Genomic DNA, 11,347 nt, shown 5'->3' on the forward strand with positions numbered 1-11,347 from the left:
ACGATAATAGAAAGAAGAAAAACAATAAGCTTCGTACAAACAAATTTTCACTTTTTGATTAAGTAACTTTTTTGTTGAAGAGAAGTGATAAAAAAAACTAGAAGTAAAAACAACGAAATTGTCCTTGAATAACAATATAGGAGTAATCTAATACCAATATAGCATCCAACACAACAACGAAAAATCAAAATATAGCATAAATAATTAATATCAAATTTAACATGCGAAAAAAGATTTCTTACTGTGAGAGAATTAAAAAAAATACAGCATGATAAAATCTCCACTTCCAACAAACATGTTCAAATTGCATTTGTTATGCATAACATGTTTAATGATTTTTAATGTTGCTAAGAGGAGAGGTAAATGTGAAAATTATATTCTCACATCATATACATCTATATTGATTTAAAGTTCATAATTTTAATAAATATAATGTTTTTAAATTATACATAAAATGAGGGGGAGTATTTGTATACATTGCTAGAGGATATCTTGTTTTACTAACCTTTTTCTCAATTTTAAATTGTTATCACCAAAAAAATTGAGATATCATAAAAAAAAGGAAAGTATAGATAAAAGATGTATGTGTTTTAATGATAATAAAGAGACAACAATAAACAAAAAGAGTCTTGATCAAGAAAAAGAAACATCACATGGGCGTGAAGAATGAGTTACATAATGGAGCCACATAAGAAGAATAATAAGAAAACAATGGTAACAACATGGATGACCTTTGGAGATAGCAATGATTCAAAAGCATATTCATCAATAGCAATAAGAAATAATTAGAAGTACAAAACAAATATCAAAGGCAACAACACATGGATAACATTCAAGAAAAACTAATTGTCACAAGTTATGGTAAAAGAAGATCAAGTCCAACAAAATATCAAAGAATTTCCATATCCGGCATGTCAAGAATCAGAGTCAAGATATTGATCTCTATGCATGAAACTAAGTCCAAAATCTTATTTAGATTATATCTTTAGGACTTATACTTAAGTATAAGTGTATATGTTGAAGTGCATTGCATGAGATCAAAGTACATTCAGTTTTCAAAATGCATGTCTCATGATTTTTTTTTAATTCTTGAAAATAATTTTCAAAATTCATCGAAAATATTTTTGACTTGTTTTAGAACCCAAAATAACTTTCCTAAGACAATCTAAAGTGGTTGGAGTACTCCCTTGAAATCAATTTGCTCATGTTTTTGACTACCAGAAAATTCAGAATAAGCGACGGAACATATCCTTCGCAAAATCGTAAAATTCTCTCACAAAAATGGTTTGCGACGGAATGTGCGGGGAGAAACGATTTGTCGCTAAAACCCTCCTTCCTAAAAGCCTTCTATCATAAATATTTTTCGTCGCTAGTTTCCATCGCAAACTTTTGATGTTTGCCAAGGTTTTTATTTCCCTCGCAAATTGCGGCAGAATTGCGACTGAACTGCAACAGATTCTGCGATGGTGTTGTAGTGACAAAAATTTCGCCTATTTTTCATCACAATTGTCTCTCAGTCGCAAATTTCACTGCAGTTTGCAAGGGATATTTTTCCCTCGTAAATTTTCGTCGATATTCGCGACTTTTCCGATGATGTTTGCTGCATAATATAACTTCTGTCAAGAAAGTATTCAAATACATTTGGATAAGTATTTGAATAATCTTATGAAGCTAAAAGGTAATGAAATACTTTTCCAAAAGTATTTGAAATACTTCTCAAAATGTATTTCAAACACTTCACAAAAAGTATTCGAGTATTTACTAGCTAGTAAGCATTCCAGTGACGCTTAATGGCTATTTTTGTTTGGACACAATTTGGTCATTTATTTACCCTTTATTGAAAGAATTCCTTGGACTTATTATATATATTTTATCATTTGATTCTTTGAGTTTATCCTTTGTGAAAATCATATATCTATTAGAACTTCAACTTGTATATATAAACTTTGAGAATGTGTATTTAATTCTAAACTCATGCATAATTGTATATTTCAACTTTGAGAGTGTTGTATTATTAAAGTTCTTTAATGTTTGATCTTCAACAAACACAACATCTTTATTTCAGGTTATCTTCTTATCAACAGGATCATAAAGCTTGTAGCCAAATTTATCCATACCATAATTAGTAAAAATACACTATCAAAAAGGCTTTGCACCCAAACATCCTCAAGTGATCGTTAAGGACATCTTTACCTAACTACACCATTTCACTACAAGAAAACCACGATCCAGAGTCGGTGTCTTGGTGTCCGTTTTAAAAATCGACTCTACATCTAGCAATTATCAGCTCCCCTTTAAAGTTGCAATCGGCGCATGGAACTTGGTTCACAACAATTGGCGCTAAGTATCTCTCTCTCTGAAACATAGCTACTTAAAGTTTTCTCTCTCTCTCTCTGCTAAGTATCCAATCGGTGCATCTTTTTCTTTTTTTTTCCCTTTTTCACAACAAACACATTTCCTTTTTTCTCTTTCTCTCTCGACTTGGTGTTGATATTTCTGAATGGCCATTCTGAACCGTCGTTTGCAGTGTTCATCTCTGTCGGGATCGGTTCGTTTAGTATTTTAAGGTTTCAAAAAAAAAATTGGTTGAACGCTGATCAACAATCTTCCATGGCTGAACGTGCCACCTCTGAAACTCGCCTCAACATCTCTGTTGCACCTCCATTGCAAATCTCCAAAGGTATTATTGTTTTTTTTTAATCTTGTGTGATTTTTCTTCGCTTCGATTATTTCTTCTTATTGTTATTTTTTCTCGTTTCTCTTCCGTTCCATTTTATCACTTCCGCACATAAACCCTAGCTTCCGCGAGCCACTTCGGCTCTTATTTTTATTTTTGTTATGTAAACAACTGAAATGCAGTTCATTTATGTGTTCGAGCTTAGGGTTTTGTTTCTGCTTCGTGTACGGATTGGGGAGGTAAGTGAGGTAAGTGACATTGACGAATTCGTCGTTACTAAGGGGTTTACTTGACGCATTTTGTTCCCTTCTTATCCATACTCCTTAAGTATTTGAATTTTGAACTACCTGATAATGCTTCATTTCCCCTCTTTTTTATTCCGGGTTTGTTCTGTTTTCCTTTGTAAACTTGAGGTCTAGAAGTTTAGAGCTTTACATTACACTAAATGTCACTGTTTTTTGAAATTAATTTTATTTTTAAGATACTTGGTAGATTTCACTATTCAGGTTGTATTTTGGGGAATACTAATTTCCTAACAGTTGAAATCTGAAAAAAAAATTGGTCTTTTGAGTTATTTCCATGTTTACCAAAATAAAAGATTATTTCAAATCAGGCTGCTGCCACCTAATTCTATCTGATGTTGCTTGATATACTGACTGAGAGTGTTGCTTCTCTCATTATTTTTTGCATGGTTGATTGCGTTTTTTATTTTTTGGGATCTTTCCATACATATAATTCACAGGTGTACATACTTGTCATATACTTATTCATGCGTGCAGGTGATATTATCAACTTGCATGATCACATTCTTAATGCCATGAGTGACTGTTAATGTTGTACTCAACATAATCAAGTATATATTAACCTGTTTTTATTTGAAACGTCTTCGTTGCTATTAATGACTTACTCTCTGTTCTTTTATCTGTTTTTATCATTAAAGTTTAACATGATCTTATTTTGTTTTATATCTAACAATTTATTTGTTGTCAGATCTCTTTGAGATGGTATGCTCCAATAGCACTGAGGCAAACATTTCAATTCCTGTTATGATGATAACAAAGTTAGAAGGAGAAAATCTCAACAAATCTTTGGCATGTGGAAGGAGAGGTCAAGCCTTCAATTCTTAGAATTTCTATTTGCACTATCATTGTCTTTGAGAAAGATATTTATTGGCATCTGGAAGGAGAGGCCGGGCCTTCTATTTGCACTATTATCATTATACATTGTGATATACTTCTATGATGCAAATAGTGCAAATAGTAGGATGCGTATGAGTAATATGAACTATCTAACCATGATCTGCAGGGGTGGAGGATTTATATCATTAGAGAATCTCATCTTTTTTGCACTAAAATATCCAGTAACACTACGCCAAATTCGGCTTTTGCTGGCGATTGGATAGGGGCGATTAACCAAAACGCCACCAAGTGAGTTACTTGAAGCATAACAAAGTCGATATTAGCAACTGATGTCAAAATCATTGACAGTCAATATTACTGGAAGCTGCGCCGGGTAAGATTTTTTTATTCCGCTCTCCACTTCTGCTTTATCTCCTTTCTCTCTCTAGCATGGAATAGAGTTTTGACTTCTTAGAATCCTTCTCAGGTTAGGGTTTTTTGTGTTATATCGTAGAGCTTTCGATCAATCAAAAATTAGTGAACTGTAATAATTGTGTTATTCGATCCTCCTTATTTATCTTTAATTTAATCATTATCTGTTTCAATTTAATCTTTGGTGTTAGCGGCATTGATGACAGAGGAGTTGAAGTTGCCAGATCTTTCTATTTGGCTACCGGAGAGAGGAAGAGTATTGTTGAGGGATGCAGAATCGGCGTTGAGATTGAGATCCAACATTTGGTACGGTGAGTTTTCCACCCTTATATCCAGATCTTTAATTGCTTATTTGGCTAAATGGCCTGCATTACAATAAACGTGAGATTTCGAATTCCAAAACAAGTTTAAATAGAAGAAAAAATTTAAAAAGAATTTAAAAAAAAAAGAATTCAGCAATGGAGGAGAACATGAACATTGACACCCTTCTCTTGTGGCGACCAAGCATTTTTTTGGGTAGATCTGTTTCTGAAATTTTCTTCTCTTTGTTAATGGATGTGAGAACGAGACTCGAGTGACGAGTTTGAGATTTGAATTACTGAGTCGTTCTTCTTCTTGCATCATCATTATATCTACGCTTAGCAATTTGGTACTTTGATGTAATGGTGTTCCAATTGATATGAGTTTAACTGTTTTAAAATTCTCTTTAAGTTCCTAGAGAGTCCATTCTTTTAACCACTAAAAACTATTATGGCGGCATTTAAATTACTTAAACAAATAAAAAAATATTCAAAATTTTGTGCAGTTACATCGAGATGTTAATCCTATCAATAAGGAACATTAATCCACGTAACGTTTTTCTTATAGGTTTATATATATATATATATATATATATATATATATATATATATATATATATATATGTATAATACTAATAAATGACAAAGCACAATTATTTTTATTTTCATTTTATAAATTCTTTTATAAAATAAATATCTATCTATTAAAAAAAGTGAACATTTCTTCACGGAGTACATGTCACTTGTATAATAGAATAATAATTTGTCCTGTGTCTAAGTTGTAGTATGATAATAATTTGTTTAGGGGTATGAAATGAAAGTTATTTGTTTGAGGTTATTTGGCAATTTGTTTTGAGCTTCTTCTTTTTAAACCCTGGTCTTCTCTCATGTTGTGCTTAGTGGAGTTGTTTGAAGGATTCTGTTTCTTTGATTTTGTTCTGTAATAATGAAATATCAAATGTAACAAGAAATCTTCTTGTACAAAGTTTCTGTTAAGAGATTTATGATTACTGAATTCTTCCTATGGTTTGCTCTAAATATTTTGTAGAATAGGATGGGCTCCTTCATAGGTGGGATGGTTCTGAAAATTTTTGTTTTTATAGGATGATACCATATAAGACAAAGCGAGGGGAAGCTGCTCTTGCTCGTTTGAAGGTTTATGAGGGAATCCCTCCTCCATATGACAAGATGAAAAGGGTGGTTGTCCCTGATGCTCTCAAGTAAGTTTTGTCTTTGTGAATTGTTTTTTATGTTAATATTTTACAATTAACTTTATATATATATATATATGCTCTCAAGATAAAGATGTCCTTTATCTTATGAATATTGAACTAATCAATGAAATCAAGGTGTTGAGGCTTCAGAAAGGACACAAGCACTGCTTGCTCTGTAGATTGTCATCTGAGGTTGGATGCAACTACTATGATACCATTAGGGTAAGTTATTGCTTTCTAAAGTTGTTCTCCCTTTTCTCATGTTGCTCCTAATATTTGAAATGTTCGTTTTATAAAAGTGCTAGGCAGGCTTCAAATATTATCTTTATCCAAATCGCTTACTCTGTGTATGAAGACCATCTATTTGTTTGCTATTGATCTTTTATGATTGTGCCAATTTGTTTTCATGACATCTTCATTTGGCTTCTCTTATTATATTTCCCCCATCAGTCCCCTAATTTGTTAACTTGACATTTTCATGTAAACATATGCCTTATTCTAATTGAAATTGAGAAATCTTCCTAGATTATGACCATTTAGTTTATTATCATTATATACGTTGTCTTTTTTTCCTTGAATTGTTACTTGTCTGTACAAGTTCCATTTGTTGGTATGTTCGAACGCCACGGAAGGGTTTAATTTTTTTTTCTGGAGATTTGGTTTAATTTAAATTTACAGATAAGATAGAGAATATTTAATTATATGGAATTTGCTTTATTTGTTGCATGATCACATAGTGCTACAAGAATACAGACATGTTTCATCTCTTATTCTTCACAAAAATCATATAGAAATAAACTCGTGGGACCATTCAAGACTAATGCTTTGCATTATTTCATGGGGATGAAGCAGAGGATTCTTATCAGTTTATTTTAGGTCATACCCTTCTGATTATTTAGAAGATAATTTTATAGCTTAACTTGCAGTGAAATTTTTAATACTTTATAATTTGGTTTTTTTTTCCTCTCTTCAGTACTGCAGGAATGGGTGTAATATGGCTAACAATTTTTCCTCTCTTCACTTAACATTTTGGTCATAGATGAAGCTGCACAGTTGAAAGAGTGAGAATCAATAATACCGTTGTTACTTCTAGGATTAAGCCACTCCATTCTTGTTGGTGATGAATGTCAACTACCTTCCATGGTTAGAAGTAATGTAAGTAGCTGCTATCATGCATATGCTTGAATTTATTTTTCTTTTAAAATAAATTTTTCATTCCACTTCTACTGCTAATTTACATTTGTGCTTGTTCTTTTTGTGTGTAAGGTTTCTTATGAGGCTGGTTTTGGGAGAAGCTTATTTGAGAGGCTGAGCTCATTGGATCACCCAAAGTAGGGGTGTTCATTAACCGATCCAAACCGATTCAAACCGCGGTGACCGAACCAAAAAACCGATAACCGAATAAACCGAAAAATTGAAAATCGAAAAAAAACCGCAAATTTTAATTGAGTTTTTCCCCAATCATAGCCCAAACCGATCCAATATATTAATTTTCCTCTACCTACTTGGGCTTTGCCTTAATCATAGCCCAAAAATTTTTAAACCCAAGACATGTTAACCCATCAACTACACCCAAGAAAAAATTTAATCACATCTCATCAACAAAATTTCATCTGTGTTGAGATAATCGTTTAATGAAGCTTTTGTATTTCAAAAAATAATAATTTACAAAGTCAATATATACAAAAGATGTTGTTTATATAATAATCATGGAACAAATTTTAAGATTTTTAAAAAACCGAAAACCGATCCAATCCAAACCAAAAAAAATTGGATTGGATCGGATCGAATTTGAAAAAAAATTCAAACCGAATGGATGATTAAATGATCAAACCGAAGGTATTGGATCAGATGATTTTTGCTTCCAAAACTGATCCAATCCAGACCGCGAACACCCCTAACCCAAAGAACTTTCTCAACATGCAGCATATAATGCACCCAGAAATAAGTTTATTTTCAAATTCGTTTTTCTATTTTAACAAAATTCAGGATGCACCAAATGTTCAAAGAAATAATTACAGGAAGCAATATCTTCCACAACCAATGCTTTGTCCATATTCTTTTATAAATGTAATTGGGGGAAGAGAACAATTTGATAATGCTGGACGAAGCTATAAGAATATGGCTGAGGTAGCAGTTGTCATCACAATACTGAAGAATCAAACAAGGCATTGCTTTACCCGATACATTGAATATCATCGGTGAGTCATACTCTGTTGGCATTTTTTATTGAACTTGTTGTTCACACACACACTGAAGAATTGTGCCATTCTTTTATTTGAACCTTCGAAATTCTTGTGCAGGTGTGTAGCTGCAAAAGGAGAAGGTGCACCAGAATGTGATAAGTTTGCTAAACAAAAATTAAATATTGGAAATTTATTTGCTTTAATTATTTACTTGGAAAAGTAAATAAATTGCTAGCCAGAGGTGGCAACAAAGTTCAGCAATTCCATTGGACTTAGAAATCTTGTATTTTAATAATCCCCATTATAGAATCTTGTAAAGGATATATATCATTCTTTGAACTTCGAGTTGCGTTACAGTAGTGCTTAATAAATCGGGTACATATTCCATATGTATTTATTTTTGTTACTTTTTTGTTGTGTGCTCAGATGCCCATGTTTAAGGCATATTGCTACTTTTTTTTGTTGTGTACTCATATGCCCATGTTTATAATAACATGATTGATTATAAACAATAAATGTATTTATGATTAATGAAATCACTGCAAGAGTTTGAGTCAAATTATATAATTTAAATGAATTTTACAATTCAGTGGCTGTTTAAAATATTTATGTTTACAAAAAAAAAAAATTCATTAAAACCACCACAAAAGTTTGATTTTTTAAAAAAATGGATTACATGATTTAGTGGCGGTTCAAAACCGTCGCTATAAGAAAATTTATTAATTTTTTTTCTAATAATCAATGGCGGTTTGTATGTATTCTGCGTCGGTTCGTTTTTTTGCGTCGGTTATTCTGGCGGTTCCTGTAAATCGCTGCTAATATTTTTAACGTCGCCAGTTTCTAAGTCGATTTTCAATTGGCCACTGAATATTTGTGGCGGTTTGAACCGCCGCTAAATCCCACTTTTGGTGTAGTGTTTCTCGCACTTTATATTGTAAAGGAACGCATGGTGATCAATTTAATATATAACAATTGTACTCAAAGCTTCATCCCAAAATGATTCTTGAAATCCAGATTGTGATAATAAGCACCTAGTTCTTTTAATCAAGGTTTTTGTTCATCCTTTTAGCTAAGTCATTCAACAGAGGAGTTTTGTGATGCTAATTTCGTACTCTTTTCAATAAGCATTAGAGGCCTTAGATGCTCACCACCATTCTCTCTTAATCGAAACTTGAAATTGTTTGAACACATTCAAAACTTGGTCTTTTGTTCTTTAACGTGTAAAACTCATTTTTTTCTGAATAATCATCAATAAATGTCATAAAAGTTGACAGACCCCCAAGTGTTTTTGTCTTCATAGAACCGCACATCATAGTGCACCAAATCAAGTATATCTAACTTCCTTGAAGGTGGAACAACTATTTAAAAGAATCCTTGTCTTTATTCCTAGCACAATAATGAATACATTTCTACAAATGTACACTTTTAAAATTAAACAAAACATTTTTCTTGGCTTGCATAGTCGTCCTTCTCTTAAAATTAAACAACACATTTTTCTTGACTTGCATAGTCATCCTTTCCTCACTTATGTGACACAAACTCGTATGTGAGAAGTCAGTTCCATCAACAAACTCAGTTGTGTTAATAAAATCTTTGATAACTTTTGCTTGAGTCAAGAAAAGCGTATTTATTACCTCTAGCCACAACCATGGAACTCTTATTGGGTTTCCAGTTATCATGAGAAAACAAATTGTCATAATTTTCATCACACAAGCATCCAACAAAAAACATGTTTAAACAATTATATAAGACATATTTCACACGGTTGATAATTAATTTCTTCAAGAAAACTTGTCAAGCACCAACACATTATTTTATCTTCCAAATTTTTTTCCTTTTTTCACCCTCTTTCCTTTGTTGCCTATTATCTTTTCCTTTTAATTTTAAAATTAAATGAATAATTAATTTCTTAATTTTTTATTTATTTTATGTGATGAATATTGAATAATATATAATATAATATATTATTGTTTGGCTTTATTTATATCTATTAATTAATATTTTATTATGTTATAGAAAATATGTTATATATTATTATATTTATACTGATAATAGATTAAATTGATGATTTACTCAATTTTTTTAAAACAACTTTACTTAGGAGTAAGATTTTCAGCTGAAGTTATGTTGGGAAATTTTTATCTTGAAAATGATTTTAGCAAATAAATAATGTTTACATATAATTAATGAAAATAACTTATAAATACTTAATTATTAAAATATTACTTTATTTTTAATTATATTTTAAAATTATTGAGTGTAAATTAATTAATATTAAAAAATAATTGAAAAAGCGCTAATAGTTAAACTATTTATTTTAAAATTTAAGATCTTGTAATAAATAAATGTTTAAACATATTATTGAATCTTACTATTAAAATAATTATAAAGATATTTTTCTCAATACACATAATTAATCATGGCGACAAATTCAACAATTACAACATTTATGATTAAATATTTAAAATGTTAACATGCTTTTATTCTATTATGAAGGTATTGTTTGACTCAGATTTAATTAGGTTCACTATCCATTTAATTTGGTCTATTTACTAGAAGAGAAATCCTAAATCCCTTTGAACATCCAAAGGCGAGAACATGTTTTTTATAAACACAGTCTTGTTTAGGGTTGTAAATGAGTCAGGTTGGCCTGGCTTGGCTGTACGTTGACCCTGGCCTAACCCGGTCTACGTTGAAAAGTATAGTAATTTTGTCAAGTAGGTTATAGGCCAATTTTGTCAAGCCTGACTTAAAGCCTTGTAGGCTGGCCTATTTAATTTTTTAAAATAAAATAAAATAATATATTTATTTTAGGTGGCAATCAGTACCAACTCTATATTTTTATAGTTATTTTTTACTATTGTAAAATTTTAAATGCTATGTACCAAAAAAAAAAAAAAAAAAAAAATTTAAATGCTCACTGGTGAAATTTATATCTCGTGTAAAAAAATACAGCAATTTATGAACACGTTAATGACTTGTAATGTCAAGCGAATATTTTAAAAATTGTTAAAAATATTTTTTAAAATTTTTTAAAAATATATAAAAATATATCACCAGGGAGGCGGCCTACAAGGCCTGTAGGTCATATAAGGCTCTCTAATTTTTAAAAATATGTCAGACTTGACGGCTTTTTGACCCTTATAACCTTTTATTAATAATTAATTACCAAATTAACCTTCATTTTAAACTATTTCAAAAATTTAACCCCCTTCAAAAACATAACACCAGTCTGCCCATGTTTGACCGTTGACCACCAAGCCTACCCGGGTACACTCCTCCCTACCCGGGTATTTTTTGAAATTTTTGTCTACCCGGGTAGGGAGGGATATACCCGGGTATTTTTCTTAGCACCTGAGAAATTGCTTGAATTATTTACCCGGGTAGAGAGGGGTGTACCCGGGTAAATAATTGAAATGCC

General features: G+C 31.3%; 1 long non-coding RNA gene across 4 annotated transcripts; it reads left to right on the forward strand.

Moving 5' to 3' along the window:
- The first annotated feature begins 2,192 nt into the window (after nucleotides 1-2,192).
- On the forward strand, nucleotides 2,193-8,296 carry LOC133288713 (uncharacterized). 4 transcript variants are annotated; one of them, XR_009748388.1, is made up of 11 exons: nucleotides 2,193-2,344; nucleotides 2,528-2,680; nucleotides 2,883-2,925; nucleotides 3,668-3,784; nucleotides 3,983-4,189; nucleotides 4,419-4,538; nucleotides 5,630-5,755; nucleotides 5,884-5,962; nucleotides 6,780-6,895; nucleotides 7,007-7,941; nucleotides 8,044-8,296. It is a non-coding gene; the product is annotated as an uncharacterized LOC133288713 (long non-coding RNA). The 4 variants fall into 4 exon arrangements; XR_009748389.1 differs by having other exon boundaries at nucleotides 5,630-5,746; nucleotides 5,876-5,962; XR_009748390.1 differs by lacking the exon at nucleotides 2,883-2,925.
- Nucleotides 8,297-11,347: the final 3,051 nt, after the last annotated feature.

The sequence above is a fragment of the Gastrolobium bilobum genome, unplaced genomic scaffold (assembly GCF_033153095.1).
Source record: "Gastrolobium bilobum isolate Gb01-03AN ecotype WA unplaced genomic scaffold, APGP_CSIRO_Gbil_v1 utg11930, whole genome shotgun sequence".
NCBI classification, from domain to species: Eukaryota; Viridiplantae; Streptophyta; class Magnoliopsida; order Fabales; family Fabaceae; genus Gastrolobium; species Gastrolobium bilobum.